Source organism: Paroedura picta, chromosome 9 (assembly GCF_049243985.1).
Source record: "Paroedura picta isolate Pp20150507F chromosome 9, Ppicta_v3.0, whole genome shotgun sequence".
Classification (NCBI taxonomy): domain Eukaryota; kingdom Metazoa; phylum Chordata; class Lepidosauria; order Squamata; family Gekkonidae; genus Paroedura; species Paroedura picta.
In genome coordinates, this window is record NC_135377.1 from 42,756,507 (window position 1) to 42,781,907 (window position 25,401).

Sequence of the window (25,401 nt, forward strand, 5' to 3'; positions counted from 1 at the left end):
TAGAATACTAGTTCTTATGAGACTGGAAATGGCCTTTGTGGTGACATGAAACTGTACATAGGAACATTATATAGGTATTTCATATGCTCCAGGGTTCAATTTCTACCTTAGTGGGATCAAGATTTGAAATCACTAAAAACTGTAGTTTCAGTTTTGTTTATACAACCTGAAGGGCATAAAAATGCTTACAGAGGAAACATATGTCCAAACTTTTGATTTAGGATTATTTTGTCTTTTTGTTTGAGTACAATGTGTACTTTAAACAGTTCTTTTTCAATATACAGTCAACTCTAAGCCTTTCTACAAAATAATGCAACCATAAATGAGAATTTCACAAGTTAAGAACAAAATAGGGATTGACTTGCAAGGGAGCATTTTGGTCAGAAGAAGGACATGACTACTTATCGGCATAAATATGGCCACAGCCTTTAATGAAACAACCACCCTTTGCAGGGTTGGCCTGGCATGAGAGTTAGAGCCTGACCCACAGCCATCCGGCTGCTCATCTTATTCCCATAGGCGCCCTGGGCTCACTGCACTCCCAGAGGGGGGAGAGGGTCCCTTGCCTCAAGGGAATTTTTCACCTGGGAAGAGGCCCCTCTATTTGGGAGGGGCCAGTAGGCCCACTTAGTCTGGCAAACCCCCCAGCCACCTGGTAGACGAGCCCCTGGCTTCCCAGTCAGGACAGCCATGCCCATTCTGTGTCACCCTCATTAGTGAGACTCCCTAAACCCGCCATAAAACCCAGTTCACAGACTGGTTCCCTGCCAACAGGCAGGCCCTCATGCCCCAAAACCGAGGCTTTGATAAACACACTTATAAATTCCTACAAAAACATAACTCCAAACTGTAAAAGACAGGGTAGGCGGGCGAGGAAGGTGTCACTACAGCCATCTGGGTGGAGAGGCTGGCCCCACGCATGAGGTGGCTATGAATAGCCATCCAGCTGCCTGTCTGCCCCTGATGCCATGCACCCGATGCACGCCAATGCATTGGGCCCATCACATCCTTCCTCTCCCACTCCCCACCCCGTCAACCAGTGGCCCGCATTTGGTCATGGCCGCCTATAACTCCCAGGGAATTTGGGGGGTTAGGCAGAGAGCAAATATGACTAGGGAAAGGCACACACTAGAAAAATGCAGTTTGTGATGGTTCATGGTTTGTGGCCAAAACACAAAACTTGTGGAAGGTGTCTGGTCTAATTCACCAACAGTGCAATGCTAAACAAAACTGCATCCTTCTTAGCCCAATGGATTTAAGGGGAGCTGCTCTGCTTAATATAATTTATTTTTTTATTTCTATCTGGCCCTTTCCCAAAATACATAGTTAAAATACAGTTTTAAACATCTACAACAATACACAGTTGTATATTTTTTCTGCAAAATTTAAAATACAAAAATACAAAAATCCTAAATTTAAATTGCTTGCAATCAATATTTCTGAATTTGCAGAAATACGATTGTGCCTGACAACGCATTCTTATTGCAATGAAAGGAGGAGGGCCATTTGAGAACATTATTATTTCTCAGATGAATATTTAACTGGGTAGAATTGAGCAGGGGAGCCAGTAAGAATTCAGGTATTACTCTACTCTAAGGCTTCAACCATAGGCCTGGCAGAATACCTCTGTCTTACAGGCCCTACAGAACTTTTCAAGGCTACACAGGGCCCTGATTTCACTAGGCAGAACATTCCACCAGATCTGAGTCCTGGCCAAAAAGCCCTGGTCATGGATGAGGCCCATCTAATCTCTTTGAGGCCAGGGATCCTGAGCAGATGTTGATTACTCAATCTATGAAATCTTTAGGGGACATAACAGGAGATGTGGTCCTGCAAATACCACCTGCAAAGGTCCCACCTGCAAAGGTCCCAGTCCTTTTAGGGCTTTAAAGGACAAAGCCAAATCCTTGCATTTGATCCGGTTTTCAATCTGGAGCCAATACAGCCAGGAGAGCACAGGTTGAATATGTGCTCTCCATTGGAAAAGAATTGTGAAAAATAAAAAAGGCACTGGTATGAGCTCCTAGAAAAAAGTGAGGATTAACATATGAATTTGGAATTATTTTCCATTCAAAAATGAACTTCGGTGACTCAAATATCCCCCAGGATTGAGCCCATTACCATGCTCAATGAATTGCAAGTGCACAGAAATATGTATTTTGGACTACAAATAAAGAGAGACTTAGGGGGAAAGTCTCCTATTGCCCTACACAACAACAGAAGCACTTATACACTTGCCCTTGTCTCCCTAGCAGGGTTAAGGGATTAGATAAACCACTTGGTAATTTTCCTTGAAAGCTAATGAAATGAACAAAGAGAAAGATTCCATTTATTATAAGTATTATTAATAATGAGGATGATGATGACAGTATTTTATTTATAACTCCGAAGGCTCAAGACGGGTAATAAAAATCATACAAACGTAACATAGTAATCTTAGATAATCATGAATATTAAATTTCTAATTTGACTGCATACCAGATTAAAATCATTTTGTTCTATAAAACATATCCTTTTCTCTACTGAGAGGGGATGATAACTTAACAATGATTTTTGATGCTAAACTGACTGATATTACTCCCAGCCTCAATCATAGGCCTGGTGGAACAACTCTGTTTTCCAGGCCCTGCGGAACTGTCCCAAGTCCTACAGATCCTGGGCCTATTCCGCACACAATAGATAATGCACTTTCAATGCACTTTAGAAGTAGATTTTCCTGTTCTGCACAGGAAAATCCAGCTGCCATAGCACACAGAAAGTACATCATCCCTATGTATACAGAATGGGCCCTGATCTCTCCACAGAGAGCATTCCAACAGGCCAAGGACAGAGCTGAAACACCCTGGCTTTGGTTTGATTCCAAGGATTTTGAGCAACTTTTGCTCACTAGATCCTTTGGGGGACATGGTGGAGGAGGTAGTCCCCTAGGTACAAAGGTTCCAGACCTTTTAGGGCTGGACTTTAAATGTGAGGATGAAAACCTTTTGATTTCAAATAAAAAAGACTGAGTGTCAGCTGCTGTTAGCTTTTTATTATTTAAGCCATTTACAGTACAACTCTGAACAATATTCAGTGTAAAGAAATAACAGTGGATTGTTATCTAATAAAATAAATTCTGCTTGCAAATCCCCATCTTAATAGTCAAGTAATATCACACCCAGGCCCAATATTTTTAAAAATGTCTTTACAAACATTTGTTTTTAGCATGTGCTTGGCATTTGTTAAGACATCTGCTAAAATGGGTGGAGTTTTATTTGTCTAGATGTGACTTGGATAGCCATTAAGTAAAACTGAAGAGAAAGAAATAGTTTGCATTCTGCTTTACTATCTATGTGTGTGGAGGGTAGAGCACACAAGAGCAAAACTTACAGGCAGGAGATTCTGAAAAAAGAGTGATTCACTGTGATTTTTATGAATGACTCTTTACTTGCCATTGTTGATCTTAGTGTGCAGACAATATGAAGTATTATTAAGAAAAATCATGGAAGGAGACCAGCTATGTAGGATTTATGATTCCATAGAGACCCCTAGTACACACCTCGTCTCTGATTAATGAAAGAGATTTCATTCATTGTCAAGTACAAATCATAGGTGAAATAACAATATTTAAAGACTCTGCCATGATTTTTCTTGTTGTTGTTATATTAATCTGGCATTTTCAACAATACTTTTGATTAAAATTAAAAAACTGATGGGTCCAAGATGATAATCTTTTACAGAGGATCATCATAGAATCTTTAGCACTTGCATTATTTTGCCATTGAACTAACTATGCCCCAAATTAGTGTATGCCCAAAATTAGTGTGATAGGTTATTTTATAAATATGTGTGCGCACACACACAAAGGCTCCATTCCCTCTGGCACCAATTAGCACCACTTTTGATTTTCTTCACTGAAAGGAAGTGGTTTAATTGAGTCACTGAGACTGAACATCTCCCCCCCCCCCCCATTACCCTTTGGGGTAGTCCCAAAGGGTCATAACATTGCCTTGCGGTTCCTCAGTACAGGATATGTTTTGTGAACAAAAAGGGGGGTTAGCTTTCTAGAGCTAAGACCCAACATTTCTCTATGTGTGAGTTCTTGCAAGCCAAGAAAAGGCCGTATTAGCAACTGCTTTTCTAAATTAAGACGACAAATAAAATAGACTTCTAGGCTTAGCCTACAGGTGTCACTAATCTAGATGGGCCCTAAATGATGGCTGCAAATGCTAATCCTGGCAGAGTGGAGAAAATGAATCAATAGGAACAGGTGCCAAATATTGAGTCTTTGCAATCACCATTGCATTTGCTGCCAAACCTCTTGAATAAGGTATCCAAACGCGCAGCAGGAGTGGGACATCTACAGTATTACTGTTAGCTTGAATGGCACTATCTCCTGCAAGAGTTTAATTCCCAACGGGATCTATACTGTATCACATAGCTTACTTATGGTCATGTCTAGAATTTCAGCTGAGAACTTGAAATTTGAGAAAACTATAAATTTTTATCCATTACCAAAATTGTACATTATACACTAAGAAAATAGGATGGACAAACATGGTAATGGTAAAATATGCAGATCACAACAACACGTAGATTAGTAGAATTGATGAAGTGTGCCCAATTCCCAGCAAATAATATATTAATTAATATGTGTTATGCCAGAACCAGGGCAATCCAATGAATACATTGTTCTTTGCAGTCCAGGATTTAAATCCGAGATCAGCATGAATTCTGTGACTATCCATAATAATATTGGGATGCTATATGGATGATGCACTCACTACCTAATTGGCCCTTAGTGGAGGTTACATCCCCAATAGGGAATGGGCACACCCGCACTGAGGGAGAATTTTGCATCTTCCCTGCCTTCATCCTCCTCCCCCTTCCTGCCACAAGAAGAGCTGGCCCACTCTGCTGACACACTTCACCAAAAGGTAAGCTGGGCTAGAGAGCAAGATGGAGTTAGAGAAGGAGAGCCAGCCTACTTGCCAGCACCAGTAGAAGGCCACGGAGTCTCAGAGGGAGCACATGGTGAAGGCTTTGGCTAAACCCCTGGCCCGATTGGGCAGGCCTCCAGGTTCGGGACCCAAAATAGGCAGGGTGCTTCACGAGCAGACTAAACTCGGCCTGGAGGCCGGTGATTCCATAAAAGCCACCCCGCTCTCTCCTGCCCTCCTTCCACATACTGGGAAGAGCCCCAACTCCATTGCATCCTCCAGGCCACATGGCCGGCCACGATGTTCCTACACTAAGAGACCCAAGACCATGCCTGGACCTCCTTGCCAAAGCACTGAAGCTCCACATTCCCTCCCCGAGCCTGAGCATAACAGCCCTTCACCCTCTCCCTGCCAAGCTGTCAGCCTGTCTGACCAAGCTGCCTACCGAGCTGACCAAGACTGGTGGCAAGCAGTCTCTCTGGTGCCCTCCCACCCATCTGGCCACCCTAGACTGGGCATGGGTTGCGAGAAGGACAGCAGGCCCAATTACCAGCCCCACAGTGATGAGCACAGCCTGTGCAAATCCCTTCCTCCTTCCTGAGACCGGGGAGGGGGGAGAGAACTGACCTGCTTGCCAACTCTGAGATGGCAAGCACAGCCCTGCTTTGCCCCAGGCCTTCTGTCCCCCAGGGGCACTATGTCCACTCAGGGGCACCATGGAAGCCAATCCCACTCACTGGCAGGGTTGCCCCATGGTCACTAATAGCTCCCATTGCATAGCCACATGCTTTGCCTCTAGTTTCCTGATTTACCCAAGAGTGAAACACATGAAACTGAAATAAACTCTCTGAAAAAGAGATTCCTGCTATTATTTATATACTGAGACCAAGGCACAGTTAGACCTTCATATCTATTTATGGATCATGACATATGATTGGCTGCAGTTTCTGGTACTGGGATATTGACAAACCTAGATATTCTGAGTATCCCCAAATTGTTTCAGCCTTGGTTCCTGTTCATTAGGAACTTTTGAAAAGCAAACTTGCATCAAAGGAAACATTCTTTAATGATAGGTTGGAACTCTCTAGTGGATGGATTATGAGATCCTTGCAGGTCCCTTGTAGGTTGTCAGCAATTTAAAATGCTTTTTTTTTTTTTGCCACCAAAGGCAAGGAGCATTCTATGTAGCAAATATTTACTTCCTTTCTGGATTATACACTACTCAATACTCACCCAAACGAGCTGCTGAAGTGGCAATTTAGAACATATACTAATTTCAGTCCCTTAATGTTGATTTGGAATCAACCAGCATTTGGAGGCATTTGGAGTGCTGAGGAAACTCATTTGCAGGGCACAGGACAAAAGAGACAATTTTGATCCCTTTATAAGTCATAGATGAAAATGTCTGTATTTAATAACAGGCCAGGGGGTTGTTTCTGCAGTGGATTCAACTTAATTTTCTGCTTTATAACTGCAAGAGGAGCCAAGACCCCACCATACTATTCTATCTAAACAGGGATATTGAGAAATAGATGATCAAGAATGTTAGGCTGTAGGAATCTATGTTCACGTAGATGAAATAGTTTCATTTTGGGAAGGATGGGTTTGCACTGGCAATTCTAGATTGTTATCAACATATATTTTGGCAATACAAGTCAGAAACTTTTAAAATACACCTAAGAGCACAGCATCTGAACAGGAGCAAAATAACAAAATCATTTCATATCTATGGAAATAACATGGAGGTCTAAATGTCAACACGAAGTCTAGAATCCAAAGTGTTGACTTAGACACTGCCAAAGATTTTAGAGTGCCCAGAGGAATTTATGCTCACAGAATGAGATGCCCACTTCTTTGGATTTCAGTCTAGGAAACTGTTTGCATCCATTTCTTCTGTGCTAAAAGTCTGGGCTTAGACCAGCAATGCTCACCTGAAAACTGTTAATAGAACCCTCTTTTGCAATATGCATAAACATGACCAACACTCACCAAAGTCCGCTGATTGTGGTAGCAGGAGACACTGGACCAGAAAGGGATGGTGTGCAGCCTGTTAGTGCTGGTGGAGTCAGTGTCCTATTGGTCCCACGTGCTCTGCTGGTCATTATTAGAATGCAGGATGAGAGGTGGGCTGAAGGAATGGGACACATGGTCCTTTAAATTGGGGTGCATAATTACCCTCACCCTCTTCTGCCTTGGATCTCTGAATTGCTTCCCACTCACCCACTCCTTATTTTGAAGTCAACTGGCTCCTGCAGTACCCACATTCATTTGCATGACAATAAAAGATGTGGCTGAATTTTTGCCAAAGAGTTCTTTGTGGTGTGTGATCCCGTGCAACACAATTAATTATACTAGTTGTAAAGCCTGCTGCATGCAAAAATGCAGTGAGCCCTAGTGTGAGAAAAGTGGGGGGGGAGGCAGGCCTGTGGACACGTGAAGAGGGCTCCCAGACACTTGGCCATAGGCCCCTGCCCAGGCAGCAAATCAAGGGGATGTGGGGCTGTACCGGCGGTTTGGGCTCCTTTTGTTGCCCTAAACTGCTGACACCTGATGGCAGCAGAGCTGTGCCCTCCTGGTGTTCTATGGTGCAGGGGCTTGACTGCGGCCTCACTGTCACCAACGCCGCCTTGTTGTCGCCAGTGGCTCATTTCTGGTGCCACCTCCTTCTGGCTGCCACAGCCTCCTCGATGCCACAGCCTCCTTTTCAGTGGTGGCACCTTTTTGCTGACACAGCCTCCTTCGCACCAGCAGCACCTTCTCCACCAGTGCCCTCTCACCACTGCAGCTTCTGCCCTGTTCTCTATGCTGCCTCCTTTCCCCTGGCGCTGCCACCTCCTCTGCTGCCACCACCTCCTGGTTGCCACTGCAGGCATCTCCTTCCTGCTGCTGCCACTTCCTTTGCTGCTGACGCCTCCTTGTTGCCACGGCTGGCAGCTCATGCAAGAGTGGTCTGCATAGAAGCTGGCCACACCCTGATTGGGCTGTATTCGAGTCTATACACTGTCCAGGGGCCGGACACACTCCACCCCCTGGTCAGTTTCCCAAATATATATAGGAACCCATGGTTGAATGGATGGATGGATAAGGATTATTGTCTTAGTTTAGAACAAAAAAGAGGATAAGCTAATATATTGTGATTAAATATCCTTTTTTTGTATGTATTCCCTATCCCCACTGGCTAAGTGAGAGTTAGGCACACTGTATACAGCATATGGAAGAAAAGATTTATAGTTGCTCTTTTGGAAATTGTTTCATTAAAAAAAGGGGGAGATTGTACAAGAGTTGGTCTATTTTGTGAATTTTTTCTATTATTTTTGCTACATATGTGTGAGATTCCTTTTGGAGGGAATAAAGTGATCTTTGTCGACAAATATAATTCAGGGGCTAAAACTTGGAGAAGTAATTCAGCAGCTTAATCACAATTTTTACAGGTTAGAAATCCAAATAAAGTATGGCAAAGTCACTGCACCTATCATAAATTACTTCAAAGAGGATATTAATCATGTCTTTTTATCTGATGGCCTGGATTTAATTTCATGTATTTCACATGAACAGTATATTCTTCTTTTAAGGCAAGTGGATTTTCCTTTCCTTTTTTTTTTTTTGCAATAAGTAAAGTGCTCTTGTTTGGGGCAACTCAGTGATTATAGTTCAATCTACATGTCAGTGCTCACAAGAGAGTCTGCCTGGATTTTCTTTCCTCCTTGCTAATTGTGTATAACAGGGTCAGTATTTGGCACCAGGATGAGAAAATGTGGCCAACACCATTTTGTGCAGCTGTCAGCTGGTCTTTAGCTGACTGGTGTGAGAACTAGGATAAAGGTGGGACAGGAGCTCAAAGCTCTGTGGAATTTACTAATTCTCACCACACATTTACATACTTGTCAACCTTCTTTTTAGCAAATGCCGCTGATTATGACACAACATTTTTCATTTCCAAGAGAACCAGGTATGAGATTTCTGGGCACATTTGCTTATGTACATCCTCCCAGAGTCTGTACAGAAATGAGGCACGTTTTTGTGTGCAAACTTTTTCATGTTCTGTGTGTTCCTTGTTATCCAATGTGCTGGAATAGATCAAGGTTGCAACTTGCAAGTACCCATGTTTGTCCACAAAAAAAAAAACATCCTGAAACGAATGACATTTTATTATAACCTGTCCAAATATCCCAAAACAATCGGTATCCCAGCAGAGTTTGCAGTCTTTCGAGTTCTCTGCGAGTCGTCATTAGACTTCAGTCAAATGGTGTGTGTGGGAGAGGGGGAGGTCAAAATGTTTTAAAGCATCTTACATAGCCCAATATCTCCAGTGATTGCCTTAAAATGAAAAACAGACAAAACTGTAGACTTAATTGGATTCGTTTAATATAGGTGGTGCTGATTTCAAGGCAGGCCTTCAAGTTGCACCACGTTGCAGCAACACGGAGAGGGGGGGAAGTATGACCACCTCCTTTGTTAATATGCAAAGCAGCCATTAGTAAAATGTTAGACTTGGTCCCTTTGCTTGTGGAAAGCTAAAGATATGTAACCCATAGTCTGCAAATGTTCCATGGAAGCAGGATGGTCTTTCTTTTGCCTAATCCATCTGCACCCTGGGGCTACTGGTTATACTGCAGCTGGGCTCAGAGAATAAAATATTTCAGATAGCAGTTTTTGTCTTTTTCAGGCAATTTAATGCACAGCTTTTCCAATCAATTCCCTCCTTCGTTTCCTGACAAGCAGAAGATCTTAGAACAGCAGTTAACCATTTTTGTAATATTTTTCCTTTGTTTGTGGGTTCCTGGGGTGTTTAAAACATGTTGTTCCAAAAATGATTGCTGGCAGTTCTTTTTCTAAGAAAGATTTTACTCAGACTGCATCCATATTCTTGAATAGACTGCCGCTGCTGCGATAAGCAGGCTTCTGGACCACCTTTGGACCCTTGAACAAAGGTTTTGTACCACTAGAACAGGTGTGATGACCCTGCGTGAGTTTGTGTAGAGCTTTCAGCTGCACACGTCCCCACTATGAGTGAGTTTTACTTCTCAGCTACATCTTTAGGGATGCAGCCCAGTATGAGTCATTTGATGTATATTGTCTCAGGTATTTAAGGTGTGGGGCCATTTTTAAGACATTTTTTTCTATTTTAAGAAGAAATAGAAATATATGACAATTTTAGCCACTATCACCATTTATTCAAATAAGTAATTTCTCTTTTTGATATGCACTTTTTTGTTTTTTAGTGGGACATTTCCCATACCTCAATAAGGTCATGGGCAACCATATTCTCTTTTGTCATTGGCCACAGCTTTATCGTTCACTGAGTGTGGCCCAGCATGGAGAAAGGATCCACCCCTCATGTGTCCAGCTGAACACAAGGCAGCCCATTGCATCTGCAGGCTGCAGCCCAGGATCCACCAACGAGGGCACCTGGATCCCTAGGCCTCATAGGTTGTTGAACTCAAGAGAGGTGGCAGGTGGTTGGGCATCAGCCTCTGTGGGGTTCCCCTGCCATCCACAAATGCAGGATTAAGCCAAACCTATAAAAATTAGACCTTTCTATTCCGATCAATATTATATTATTGTATTATATACATCATCATATAAGCCACCGTGTTCATTTTTGTACTGGCAATCCTTACTCTAAATTGTTCCCCTCTGCACATGCTGTTGAAGGTATAGATTCAGATGACATAATAACAGTGCAGTGAAAACAGCTCATCCTGTTCTGAAACAAATCTTTATTATGTTTCAGGTTGCTCTTACAGGAAAGCAGAGGTAATTCGCTTACAAAATCATCTCCGGCATTGGCTTTTATCAGGGACTAACCCTTGTTGTAATTTACACCTCTGTCTTTACAAATCCTTTCAATATCATTTTCTGTTCAGTTTAAAGAGCTAAATGTGGATCCTGCTGAATGAAAATTGAATCCCCCTGCTCCTCGGCAGTCTGTTCATATCTACCCTGAAAGCAGAGTAGGAAAGTGGCAACCAGCAATGTCAATAGGCCCCTATAAAGATTAATGGGGTACCTGTAAAGCTACAAGGACTTTGAGTGATTTCAAGGATTCCAAAGACTCAAAAAATCAATTCCACTGAAAATGTCCTTGCTTAATTTAATACCTGATAGTATTTGACATCCCTCTGGTCTAGCGTGAACAGAAAATAAGCATGAGAACCAGGTTTTTTCTGTATGAGAGAGACTGTCATACTTAAAATTAAGGTTTTCAGATTATTTTGGGGAAAAGTTCATCTAAAAATACATCAAATAAAGATAATCAAATTATTGCAGCCAATTTAAGATGAATGGAATGTTGATTAGCTAAGTAAATCTTGTACATCAGATTTTCTCCTGTTCTTCAATAGTGTTCAATAACTAATTGAAGCCACTGAAAGAAATTAGTCTAACACAAATTTGGGTCCTGCTCGGCAAGGTCCTGTCATTGTTTCACTGCTTCCTAACAAAGATTCCAGTTTATGCTTGAGGCTCAGATTAGGATGAAAGTAATCCATAAAATAAAATCTTTCTTCTGATGATGCTGACTCTATTAAAATTCGGTTTAACGTTTAACGTTAAGGTTTTTGCATGTCCTAATTACAGGTTGGAAATAACTATTGTCACTTAATCACACAGAAAGGGCCATAATGATGAAATGGGTCTTTGCATTGAATTTTTAAAACAGAACTAATACAGAAAGAGATGTTATTAAGTGGACATAAGATCACTGGTTCTAAGCACAGGAAAGAGCAAGAACCCAGTAGCACTTTAAAGTCTAATCGTTGCCCAGGGGGTGAATTATAGGGATACTAGAGGCAAAGCCCATTGTATGTCTAAATACAATGGGTGCTAGCCTTTCCCTGTAGGGAGGCCCTGGCAGGTTGTTTCTCTCCACAATGAGTTGTATTCCATAACCAGATACTCTGATGTATTTCTGAGGCCTGCAGCATGTGCAGAGTCTCTTAACTGTACCAGCACAGGAACAGAATACACTTGTCAGCATTGTAAAGTGAAAAGGATGGACGTACTTCCTGGGACCAGAGAGTTGGCAAAGGCACGGTGTGTTTGTTTTCTCCCAGGGGCGGCGAGAAGGTGGAGGGCCCCCCCACCAGCAGCAGCGATCTTGAGGCTTCTGGCAGCCGCGGAATTGTCGTAGGCTAGCGGCTCCTCGGTGCTAGCGGCTCCTCGGTCGGGCGCAGCTCCGGCTCCAAGCATGGGGCCGCCGCCGCCGCCTCCAAGCGCAGGTCCATAATCGCTGGTGAAGGACGATCGGCACTGGCGGCTCGATGTGCGAGCGCAGCTGCGGCTCCGGCTCCGAGCGTGGGCCTGCCGCCGTCACTCCTTGGTCCGCCGGGCAAGGAGCTGCCGGGGCTCCTTTGGGCAGCGGCGTGACGCAGCGGGCTCCGTCGCCTCGCCGGTGCGCTCCTCCGCCGGGGAGGCATCCCCGCTCGGTCCGCGGCTCATAATGGTGCGGGCGGCGCTGGCCCTGGCGCCAGCCCGCTGGCTCCTGCCGCCACTGCTGCTGCTCCTGCCGCCAGCCGGGGCTCTCATCCTGGGCCTCTACTCAGCCACCCAGGGCGGTGGCAAAGGGAGCAACAGCGAGTCGCGCTGCACACGGCTTGCAGTTCCTGGGGCTGGGAATCAGAGGGACCGATTGGCAGGCGCTGCGCGCCTGCCGATTTGTCCCTCTGATTGTCTGTCCGCAGGAAAGGTCCAGTCCGGACCCTTCCTCATCACAGACACATCCCGTCCTAGAACCCCTTAGCCTTTTATTTAGTCCGTGGCGCCCGCGGTCGACTACTGTAGGTCGACTACTGTTACCCACCACAAGCCACATTAGTGAGTGCGGTGGGATATAAATGTAAAGATAAATACATAAAAATGATAAAATTTGTGGCAGGGAATGAGCTTCAGATAAAGCTAAGCAGACTGACATAGCTACCCATCTTGATCTAAGCACAGGAGGTTAGCTGTGTCTTTCCTCTCACTTAAGAAATCTTTCTGGCATGAAATCTGAAGATCAAAACATTATTGGCCAGTAGTGCTCAGGGTTGGACTGGCAATTTAGCTTACAGGCAAATTTCACAAAGGGCCACTGCTGTAGAGGTTGGGTTTCCAGGTCCATCCTGGAAATTGAGATGGGCATGAGAAATATGAAGGTCCAGACCATGTCATGGGACCTACCCCAGAAGTGATGTCATTTCACTGTGACATTCTAGTATTTGGGCAAAAACTGTATTATAACAATAGCTTCTATCACAGAATTTTTGCCCAATTACCAGAGCATCACCTGGATGCCACTGGTGTGATGATGTCACTTCCTGTGTAATACCAGCAACATGTCCTAGGTCTTATTTTTTTTCCTGGTAGGCTAGCCCATCAGCCAGTTGATCTGTGGCTGGGGGGGGGGGTGGAGGGTCTGGCAGCAGGGAACTCCTACTCCACCAGGGGTTCTCGTAATCCTATCTAGAGCAGGGGTAGTCTACCTGTGGTCCTCCAGATGTCAATGGACTACAATTCCCATGAGTCCCTGCCAGCAAATGCTCATGGGAATTGTAGTCCATGGACATCTGGAGGACCACAAGTTGACTTCCCCTGATCTAGAGGACCACTGGTAGCCAAGGGCAAGTATAACCAAGCTCTTCTAACTCTGCTAGAGTTCTAGAGACTATCCAGCTTAGACATTCAATAGAAAAGGTAACTGGTATCAGTTCACCAACTGTCAGCTCCACACTACTGCCAGGTTTCAGGAGGGAGCAACGAGTGTGCTAATTGTCATTATTTGCACGATTGAGTTTAGTGACCCCCGGGGAACTGACTTTATAGCACCACAAGGAACACTCTTGGCTTGTTCCAGGGCCACTTTTACTTTCCACTCTGTATTTGTTTGGTGCTTGAAAAAGTGTAGAGGGAGGGTGGCAATGTTCTCCTATTGGACACAAGTTTGCCATCACATTTATGTTGGCCTTCAGTGCTTCACAGTGATATATCTATGGGCCCTGTGCCTTGTTATTTGAACAGTAACATCACAAATCTTAAAAGCCTTAAAATATAGATGTTCCAAATTTGGACAGTCAAGACATGGAGAGGTAAAATGTTGGCATTATAGTTCAGTGCTAGCTACTTTTAGAAATTAGACAACAGCTCTTCCACCATGAACTTCCAACTATCTGGATGTTTGTGTGTATGTGGGGGGAGGGGGGATATAGCCCTTCAGCACTTACTACTTAGGGAAGTCAGCGAAGGCTTCCCCGGCCACCGGTCACTAGCGCCCATTTTATTCAGGGATAAAATGGGCTTTAGTTCTAGTACAGCAATAATCCATACAACTCTATAAGGCAGGTCAGTATTATTATAGACTTAATTTCTCATGTCTAATAAGAGAGTTAAAAGCTGCAGTCCTAAAAACACTTCCTTGAGAGTAAAGTAAATTAAACAGGATATCCTTTTAAGTAGACCTTCTTAGGGTTGTTTCCATTCTGTTCTGTTGCCAGGATTTTCAGGTATCTCACTGTCTCAGAGAAGGTCCTAATTTAGCAGACTGCAGCTAGTGGGCAGCATGAAACTTTAGAACTGGCTAAATTTGGCAATACTAGGAACTGGTCCTTACACTGGTTCTTGCAGCCACTCCAGCAACGTTTTCCTAAGAATGTTGGTTGGATAAGACATACACCAGTTTCTAAATCACACATATTTTGTAAGCTTATTGGGAAGGACCAGAAGGATAAAAAGATTTTTGCACAATTTGTGTGATATAGATTATTAGTCATTTCCATTATTTCACTGTGATCAAAGTTCCTTTTTGTGCAGCACCCAACAGGTACCCGATAACATTTCTGGCACTGTCCTGAGGCATTTGAAAAGCAAGGCATAAACAGCTGATTGACCCAAAAGCAGAGAGGAAGGCAGAAAGTCCAGCTCCTAGATGCATATTACTGACCATTCTTCAGTCAGTCTGTGGCAGCTGAGAATGTTTTCACCATATCTTTGAAAGGTAGCTCTTACCTGCATACAAACAGGGACACCCCCCCACCACCACATTTTGTTCGCATCAGGCATTCATTTCTCTCATGATAGAGTGTATTTAGTGAAATGTCCAAAACAGATAATCCTCAATTGAATGCTACACATTCACATAGGAAATTAATTCATGTAATGGTCACAGGAAGGCTAATATAATCTGGCATTGTATATTTCTGTGAAAGAGAAAGAAAGAAAGAAAATGAATGGCTTCCCTCTACCAAGCCACTCAGTCAAGTCTGAATCTTCCTCCAGCCTGAAAAGAATTCCTCTGATGGTTCTCATGGTTGCAGTTGTGTGGATACCCAGATGTTAAAATCAGAAGCAGCTATCAAAATATGCACCATCTAACTCTGTTTGAATGATTTATTGATATAGCATATAACACTTTTTCTCAAAGTACACCCACTGTTGATCATCCGTAATTTCCTTATGAAAATCAATCTGTTGAATTTAGCTGTAATTAGAATTGATTTGTAAAGAGGAGAGGGTTTTTTTTCCATCAAGTTGCAGCCAGTCTTTGGCAATCTGATAGAGTTTTCAAGGCAAGAGAATTCAGAAATGGTTTGCCATTGCCTGCCTCTGCAGAGTGACTCTGGTATTCTTTAGTGGTTTCCCACCCAAGTACTAACCAGGGCCAACCCTGCTTCATTTCCGAGATCTGATGAGGTTGGACTAACCTGAGTTATCCAGGGCCCATTCCGCACACATTTGATAAAGTAATTTCAATGTTCTTTTGTAGCTGGATTTTCCTGTGTAGAACAGGAAAATCTACTTCTACTTCTAAAGTTCATTGAAAGTGCATTATCTGGTATGTGCAGAATGAACCCTGGTCAGAGCATTTAGAATGGATTTTTAAAGAGGAGCTAATATCGAGGGATTTAAATATCTACTGTGCATAAGATACCCTGGATATCCATAAGCAATGTTGATTGTCTGTGAAACTTGTGTTATTAAAACACTTGAAAGGATCAAGCTCTTCCTTCTACCTTTTCCCCTGTGCTGTTCACATGCAATGCAATGCACTCATAGACAGCTCTGTAGGAGCCTTCAGAAGAAGCTATTCTCACTTACCATCAGAACATTTGATAGTCATTTCACTTTTCTTGCCTCAGAAAAGAAGAAGGAAAATAGGGGAAAAGTAGTTTAGAGCTTGCAATCATTTCTTGGGCAGGCTTGATGTACTATGGATAAGAAAGTTATGGGAAATTATGTCCTTTCTATAATATGTGGGTTTCTCTTAAAGAACCATACAATTAGAACACCCTACATTAGTGTTTCAGCCAACTCTCAGCTGTCTCATTCTCATTGATAATAATGGAAACAGTGGCTAGAATCTTCTGTTCCCCATCCCCTCCCTTTGTTTTGGGCACTACATGGTTAACATAAGTGATATTATCAGAAGCGACTATTGATAGAGGATGGAGGAGTCAGCCTCTAGCAGCAGTAACACCTCCTAGCCAGCCAGTAAAATCTAGACAAAACCCAGGGCCAGTCCGCACCAATATCTATGTAGCAAATTGGTTGCGGAACAAAAAAACGCCATTTTTAATAGTGGAATTCGTCGTTATGCATACCTGCCTTTGTAGTGGAATCCAGTTGCGTTTCTATAGTTTCCCACAGGTTTCCGGTCTCGGCAAAAATCGCTAGGCAGGAAGCGATATTGCCGAGCTTTGTCCTGCCCCTGGCCGTCAAGCAGCCAATGGGTGGCCGTTATCATGCTCCCCAAAATCCCCTTTCCCTTTAAGGAAGGTTTTAAAAAAACACGTTGCAACAAATCTGTGTTGATTCGTTGCAACAGAGAGACCCATCTAGCTAGCAGGTGGTGTTTGAGCTGCCATTTCATCGTTGCCACGCTCCCCCCGAGTGAAAAAAAAATACCGCCCCCCCTGCACGGGCGCAATTTTCAGCCAAAAATAGAGTGAAAAATAAAAGGAAAATAAACCAGCAAACGGGGCTGTGTGTTGCTTGGTGCTTGGTGACTTAAAACAGCTCTGGGGAGGGACTGCAGCCAGGGAAGCCTTGCTGGGTAAACGAAGGCTCACCGGTGTATTGATCTCTGCTTGCTCCGAGGAAAAAAAAGGTGATCGCTTCGCTGGAAGATCAGAGGAGAGAGCTAGGGGGAGGGACTTTGCAGAAACCGCAACAATGGTAACGTACAGAACTTTCCCACTAGTGTTGCAGATTGGTTGCAAGAGTGTAGCGCTTTCCGGAGGGTGAATCCACTTTTTGGGATTTCCCTGAAAGTGCTACAACGAAGCGCTTTTTGCGGATCGGTTTCAGGAATGTTGCAGATTGTCAACGACGTTATGCATAACAGCAAAACAGTAGTGATTTCAATTTGCAACCATTGTGCAATTTTGAACGAGTGTGGAATGGCCCCCAGTCACCAGCAATCTGCAATGTAAACAAAGCAAGCACTGAAGCAAGAGTGGGAGGAGAGAGGGTCAGAGAAAAGGGAAGACAGCAAGAGTTCAACTGTCTGCTGGGCAGGCAGGGAACATTCCACCGACATCTCCCCAGCACTGCCCTCTGCACCAAGAGGAGGGGAGAGTGCTCTGTACTTCCTCGTTGACGCCCTTCCACCAGTAAGAGAAGTGACTGGAGGGAAGGGCTGAGGTTGCTATCTCTGTGAAGCCGCGTAGACCATTCCAGTTAGGAAGCATATGTAACTACACAGAGGTATGCCATACTGCAGTGTTCAGTAGTGAAAGGAAGGGAATGGAAGGGAAGGGAGGAAGGTAGGAAAGGCTGGCTCCCCCCTACCTTTCAGCTCCCCACCATGGCACCATAGCAAAATGACTGGAAAGGGGGTCTGCAAAGAGGTATGCATGGGAAGGGGAAATTACCCTGGGGGCACAGGACCTTGTGGGGCATCCTATTGTGGGGGGGGCAGGTATGCTTAGAGGTGCCTTTCCCCTTCCTCCCCTTCAGCAGCCAGGGGTCTCCTACCTACTTCTTCTTGCCTCCCCCATCCATCTCTAGTGAAGGTTTGGGGGGGGGAGTTGGAAGTCCCTTGTTGCCCTTGGGGGCTTGCTCATAGCCAGCAGCAGCCCGAATTCCACCCAGAGCTGGCAATAAACGTGAAAGCGCAATGCCTCTGTCAGGTGCTAGATGTCCCTCTTGCATCTTGGAAGAAGCAGCCAGCCGCGGATCCCCCACCCCTAGTGAAAGAGATGCAGGAGAGAAGACTTCATTTGTGCTACAACACCTTAAATGTATAATCGGTTTTATTCACTCACTGGATTCAAAGCCCGTTCATCAGAACAAACTTTGAAAGGGCCCCCCTCACTGCCCCTCCCCAAGCACCGAGCACACCCAGCAGCTCATGGAGGCTGCAGGTGTGCTCTGGGCCGCAGTGAAACCAACCCCGGCCCCCTCCTCCCTGGTGATGCCGTGACTTCCCACGGGCCCACAGGGAAAGGAACCCCCTCCCTCCCCCCACTCCAGGGAACTTACATGTGTCCTGGGGAGCGTCTGGGGCAAAATGCCGACAATGGCGGCAGAGAGCCCCTGGCCGGCTTGATGGGTGGAAGTGGGGTGGCCAGTCTGGTCACGCCCACTCTCTGCCCACTTAGCCCTTAACCAAATATGTATACTGTTCCCCAAGTGGTTTAAAAATGATATGTTTGGATTGCAGGGGGAAATACTAATTTGAGATAGATACAAATCAGTTGCCTTCAAATTATTATGGTCATTATTGGATCACTTTGCAATCCAGAGACTCAGAAATATGTACACAGGAAATGAAGGAACATCGTCTTTTTTAAAAGGTTCAAAAAAGAGCACTGCAGACATGAAAATTTATGGAGCCTGTGATTCTAAAAAAAAAAGTACAAATTAAACATTAAATGTGAATATACTTTGCAGAAGGATTAAATGCTCACTGTGGACCAGGAAGGAATCCATTTCTAATGGTGAATTTATATCAGTCCACAGGGAACCCTATCAAGGCGCCGCTGACTAATGACTATCATTTTCAGTTGATTTCATTAGTATTTAAGTTATAGCATGAAGCACATTCCCTTGGGTACCCTGAAAGTTAGTGATTTACATACATTTGCGGAGAAGATTTTGGTTTTGCTAATATAAAAGTGATTTGCTGGCTGAGAGCAGATTTTCTTTTCATCTGCCTTACCTAAGTCCACCTATTCAGAAAAAATAAATATTAACTATTCATCTAATGAGTTCTTTCTGATTATAGCTGTGAATTACAGTAAAATCAAAACGATGCTGCCAAGCAGCCCTTTCCTTTGTGTATGCTTCACTGCTTCTTTGCAAGGTAGGTCTGGGATGGTTTGTTTGATGGCATTTATTGCAGAAAACCAAAATGCAATACATCTTTTTAAACAGAGTGTTCTTAAAGCGCTGTGTTACAAAACAACCTATATTAGGAATTGCCAATGTATAAAATAAACAAGGGAGAAAGGGGGGGGGGGAAGAAGCTGCAAATTAGCATTTGTGTTAAAAGGAAAGTCTTACTTTAGACATGGCCAAGCAGATCAAAACCTTTAATAAAAGCACCATATCAAAAGCAAATATATGTCACTTACCTATGGTTGGGAAACTCCTGGAGATTTGGGGAAGGAGCCTGGAGAGGACAGGAACATCTATGGAGTACATAGGGATGCCAGTCCCCAGATGGGACATGGGGATCCCCCAGTTTTACAACCCATCTCTAGGCGATAGAGATCAGTTCCCCTGGAGAAAATGGCTGCTTTGGAAGGTGGACTCCATAACATTATACTCCATTGAGGTCCCTCCCCACACACAAAATCCTGCCCACTTCCAGCTCCACCCTCAAAGTCTCCAGATATTTTCCAAGCCAGAGTGGGCTGCCCTCAAAAGCATCCATTTTCTCCAGTGGAACTGATAACTGAACTCTGGAAATGAGCTGTAATACCAGGGGATCCTCATGTCCCACTTGGAAGCAGGGATACCTAAATTCTGTCTCCTTATTCCATGCTAACCAGTATGTTAAAATGGTTTTCCCTTTACCTGAAGGTAGGTTTTTTTTGTGTTTTTTAACACTAACACATACACAAAGGCCCTTTTCTGTTTTCAAGCTGCATCAGTGCTAGGATTGCCAGCTCTGGGTTGGGAAATACCTGAAAACTTTGGGCATAGAGCCAGGACTGGGTGGGATTTGGGGAGAAAACTCAGTGGAGTATAATGCTATGGAGTCCACCCTTCAAATCAGTCATTTTTTTCCAGAGAACTGATCTCTCCAGGGAAACTGATGTCTTTAGTCTGGAGATGAGCTATAATTCCAGGGGATCCCCAGGCCCATCTGAAGGCTGGCATTCCTAATCAGTACCCTTGTAAAGTTATCACAAAGAGGCAACTACATTCTTGCTAGTTTCTGAGCCTTTGCATATAATGAACTTTCTGTAACATTTCAGCTGCCAGTGCTTTGGTTTTGAATGGAGAAACAGAGAAATAGGGACCTAATTTATTGATTCATAGAATTATAGAAGGGAACTCCTGAGTCATCTAGTCCAATCCCCTGCACAATCCACAGGGCCTGCAAAAGGGAGCTTCTCCACGAGGCTTTTGGTTGAGCCCTGAGCCCTGAGACACTGACATATCCATCCCATGGGGCCATCAGTATATTACAGTTAAAATGGACATTCTCACCAAGGTTGTTCCATGATGTTATTGTTCTCCTGTTATGACTGTACTAAGTGAAAAGCCTGTTGTATCCAGGAATATAACGGGCACTAGAGCTTGGCAGTGGGAAGAGGAAGGGGAGGAGTTGTCCAGTCTGCAAGGGCATGGGGTTGTCATGTGTGTTGTGTGGGAGGTTGTGGTGGCGTGGTGACAAATGAGGGCATGTGTGTGGAGAGATAGGTGTCAAGAACCTGTGGTTTGGAATGTTCGTTGATTGTGGGAGAGGACTGATCTTTGGGAATTGAGGCATAGTGGTTACAGATGAGCTTTTCAGAGCCATTTCTTCAGATATGTGAAGGAAAAATCAGACTGGACACTCTTTTTTGGGGGAGATTACATGGCAAGTACCATATTTGCCAGCGTATAAAACAGCTGGGCATATAAGATGGCCCCCCAACATTTCCACTCAAAATATAGAGTTTGTTACATTACATTACAGTACCTGTCATTGTCACCATTGTACGGCTGCAACGCGACCGCAGCGCCTCCGCCCCGCCCCTGCATCTCCCTGAGACTGGCACTAATGCGCAAGTGCACATGTGCAAACTATGTGTAGACAAGGGGCAGATCGGAGCGCCACTGCTTCCCACCGAGCAGAACAGGCTGGTCATGCCGAAAAGGCTGGCACCCCTGTCTCGCTGCTGATGCTCGCCTCAGCCATGCTGATGACCCGCCGCAGCCGCGCTGGATACCGTGCGATACTGGATGGTATGTAGAATGAGGTGGGTGGGTATCGGGAGGCCACTATGGGCAGCTATGTCTATCCCAACTGAAGTGTACCCGGCGTATAGGACGACCCCCCCCCACTTGGAGGCATGTTTTTCAGGGGGGGAAAGTAGTCTTATACGCCAGCAAATACTGTAATTCCTCCCCGTTCTGCGTCATTTCCATTCTTGTGTGAATTAGACCACAGACACCGAAATATCTCCTGCCCTAATACACATGGGGTAGTCACAGTACACAGATGTCCACCCTGCTCCTTCTGTCTCCATTTTTTCACTGTTGATAAAATGTTATATGCTCACATGCTTCTTTCATGTTTGCTCCTTAGAAGAAGAAGAACTGGATTTTTTGTACCCTGTTGTTTACTACCCAAAGGAGTCTCAAAGCGGTTTATAACTACCTTTTCCTTTCATCTCCCCACAACCTATGAGGGAAGTGCAGCTGTGAGAGGTCTGAGAGAACTGGGAATGGACTGCAGTGACCCAGCAGGCCTCAGGTGTATCAAAGCAGTTTCCCTCCCCATAGCAGACTCCCTGTGATGGAAGTGAGGTAGAGAGCCTCACGTGGAAGCTGGCAACCCTAAGAGGAGGTCTCTCTGTGAACAGCAGTCTTGACCTTATACTGTTTTTTATTTGCCAGGCCTTTTTTATTTAAAAAAGGCACCTCAGTTCACATGTCTCTCCAGCCATTTACTTGTTCACTATTTACAGTTTCAGGCTGTACATATTTATTTAGATCTTCCTGCACTTTCCAGACTCACAGGACTGATGCTGGTCTGTCTGTCTGTCTGCACCCCAGAATACAAACAGTTGCTGGTAAGGGTTGGCCATAGCCCATAGCTCAGGAGGGACACATCTGCACAACTCCCCTCCTCCCAACTGCAGTCTGCAAGCCTCTACCATAGTATCTAGATGGCTGCTCATCTCTAGATTATAATGATCAGCTCTGCAGGCAAAAATGGCTCCTTTGAAGGTTGGACTCTGAGGCATTGTATGATTTTGAAGTCCCACCTCCAGGAATATTTCCAAACCAGGGGTAGCCAACTTCCAAGTGGGGCCTGGAGAGCTCCTGGAATTACAGCTCATCTTCAGGGTATAAAGATCAACCAGGCAGAAAGGGCTACATTGGACAGGGTTGTGGTGGAGAAGAAGCATTTAAGGCCTCCCACACAGGTTGTTGTTGAATTGAAAGACTTGAGGCCTACTGCACAGGGTTGTTGTGCAGATGAAACAGGAGACAAAAGAACCTCCACAACAGCATCCAGTTTCGTCTGCAGAATAATGCTGTGCAGTAGGCCTCAAATCTGCAGAGAGTTGCGAAGAAGAAATACACATGGCTTGGCTGTGTCTAGAGCAGCATTTTAAGTGAGAAGTGGCTTTTCTGTGGCCTCCCTGTCAGCCAGCTGTTTGGCAGAAGGGGAAAGCTCCCCCCCTTCCCCCCCTGCCCTCAGACTCCCTTGCATTGCTCTTGGAAACACCTCCCTCCCCTCAGTCAGGAGCTGTTAAACGTTTCCGATTCTTTGCAACGGTTGTATTTTTATTGCTATATTACTATTTTTATTGTAATTCACTTGCTTTGAATTTTGGAAATAAAACAGCATAAAGTGCTTTGAAAATATATCAATGAAGGCATTCAGTTACCTTATTCTCTAATTTTAAATTGCACTTTGACCCCTGCAGACCAAATCTCTCTGGACTCTGTCCTGGCACTGCCCTACTTGTGCAGATTCTGTCCATGAGGCTAAGTTTTGCGAGTTAAAAGTTGGCAAGTTAGTGGATGCTATTACAAGCCAACTATCAGTAAATGCTAGATCACCCCTAATGCAAACCTCTTTTTCCCACCTTTGTCATTACTGTTTCTTTCTCTCACGTACACCTTTAGCTCCATACTGCCCAAATGGTTCTTATTATCTTGACACAGAACCATTCATGTAGAGCATTGTTTTGTGTACTGCTTCTAAATGGGCATATTACTGCTAAGTAATTTACTACAATGCAAACTAGTTCGCCATAACCTTCCTGATTTAGATTGAACATCAGTGTCAGTATCATTGTATTCACTGCTTGAGTCTGTTATTACTTTGTTACCCTCTGTCTTATACCTTGCTGTACAGTTCTCATCACTACAGGAGAAAAGCATGTTGTGGCATGCCTTACTGATCATTTTCTTTTATGAACACCTTTGGTATTATTTTATTGCTAAATGGATATGTGGTGATGGCTATTCAGCTGACAGCGAGGCCTCTATTTATGTCGTGTTGGGCCAATTTTCTCATCTCTCAAAGTGCTAGGGGGTCATTGGTTGATGGAAACAGACTTCTATGCATATATCTCTAGCTGTGGGAAATGGCTTCTGTTCTTACAATTGATGTTGTGCATGTCATCACCCCCCTGATCTGACTGCTAAGGTTGTACACATGGGATTAAGGTAGAAAGTTTTGAATTTGTAATGTTGTTTGTTTTATGTCTTTCATCTGTGTCAATGAATAGACTGCTTTAGGAAGCTCGTATTATACTCCTTTCTCAAATATACACCACTTTCTGCTATAGGCAGTATTCAACATGCCATCCACACTTCTCCTTTTACATGGATCACAGCAGCTATGGTTAATCCGGCTTCTCAACCTACAGTCCTCTTCTCATCTTCATAAGGAATGAGATAATTGGCTCCTCAGTAGGTCACGTGAGCCACAGGGTGGGAGGTGGAGAATCAGGAGTGATGAGGTGAATTTCTAGAGGGTTCTAGCAAGAATCAAAAGTTTTTACCTGCTTGCAATGAACGTCTTTTTAAAATAATACTTTCCCCATGCAATTTCTTTTTCCCTTAAAGCATCCTGCCATGTTTGCATGTTGTACCTAAACAGGGGGGGGTCCCCAAAAATACCCACTTAAGCAGGGGGAGGGGAGTGTTAAGCAGGGTTTTCATATTCTAACCAGGAGATTTCAGTTGTTGAATTGAACAGTTGACATGACACAACTTCAATTTCCAGCAAATCTTCAGTTGTGAGAATTGGCATTCCAGGTAAAGAAGTGCAACGATCGGGCTCACCCAGGCTACAATCCTGACTTCATAAAATAATGCATGTATTATTTCAGTCACCAGCTAAGATGACAAGGATTTAAACAATGTGAAGGCCACCTCAAGTACTTTGTCAATTGTCTTTAGGGAAACAAGGCTGAAATAATCAAACTATTGTGATGACATGTGGTTGCTCTGACTCAAAATGGTCTACATTTTGTTGCAACTGTCACAAGAAAGTTATGTGGGATCTGAGCACTGAGCAAAGGTATCACAGTAAGAGTTGCATGCATGCTTCATCCACCAATGGTCCCTTCCTTGGGGGCACACAAGCACATTTAGCACCTGGAACTGTGCTTCTGGATATAATTCCAATGTTGCAATAGCAGCTGATACAATAATCAAATTACATTGTAACTTAAAATATGATAATATTTCATAGCAATGTTTTTAGATCTCTGTAAATATTTGGTCTTTCATTTAATGCATTTCATAGTCTGACTAAAACAGCAGCTGAGCCTTTCATGGACTGCTAAAAATTATTAGTAAGCAATATTCATTCTGAGCCCTTCACTTTGAATTATGTGCAATAATATTCTACAGCTTGTTCTCAGATGTAGCCAAGGGATTTCAAAAACAAGGTGCCATTTTTTTTCTTTGCCGGAAAAGGGTTTGAAACACAGAGCTATTCCCTGTGCAGTGAAATATGCTTGGAAACTGCTGCCCTCGGCCATGATGGATGACTAGCTAATGGCAAAGAAATGCTTTATTCTGCATTGTAGTAACCAACTCCAGATCAATGTTTCCCAACCCCAAAGTGAGTCACAAAGCCTGGGTAAGAGAGTTTCAGACTTTTATAGTTTTAGTGATTTGTATATGTTTCCTATGTCACAAAGGCCCACTACTCTGTATTTAGTAGCAGCAACCCTCAATTAAAAATAAAAGAAAGGTTCAGAGAAGCCACAGTGATATATTTTTATTGACAAATATATGGGTCATTTACATCAGAGCCAAGAGAACCAGAGTGCCAAGCTCAACCCCCTCCCCACCCCCTTCCACTTCAGAGACAATCCTG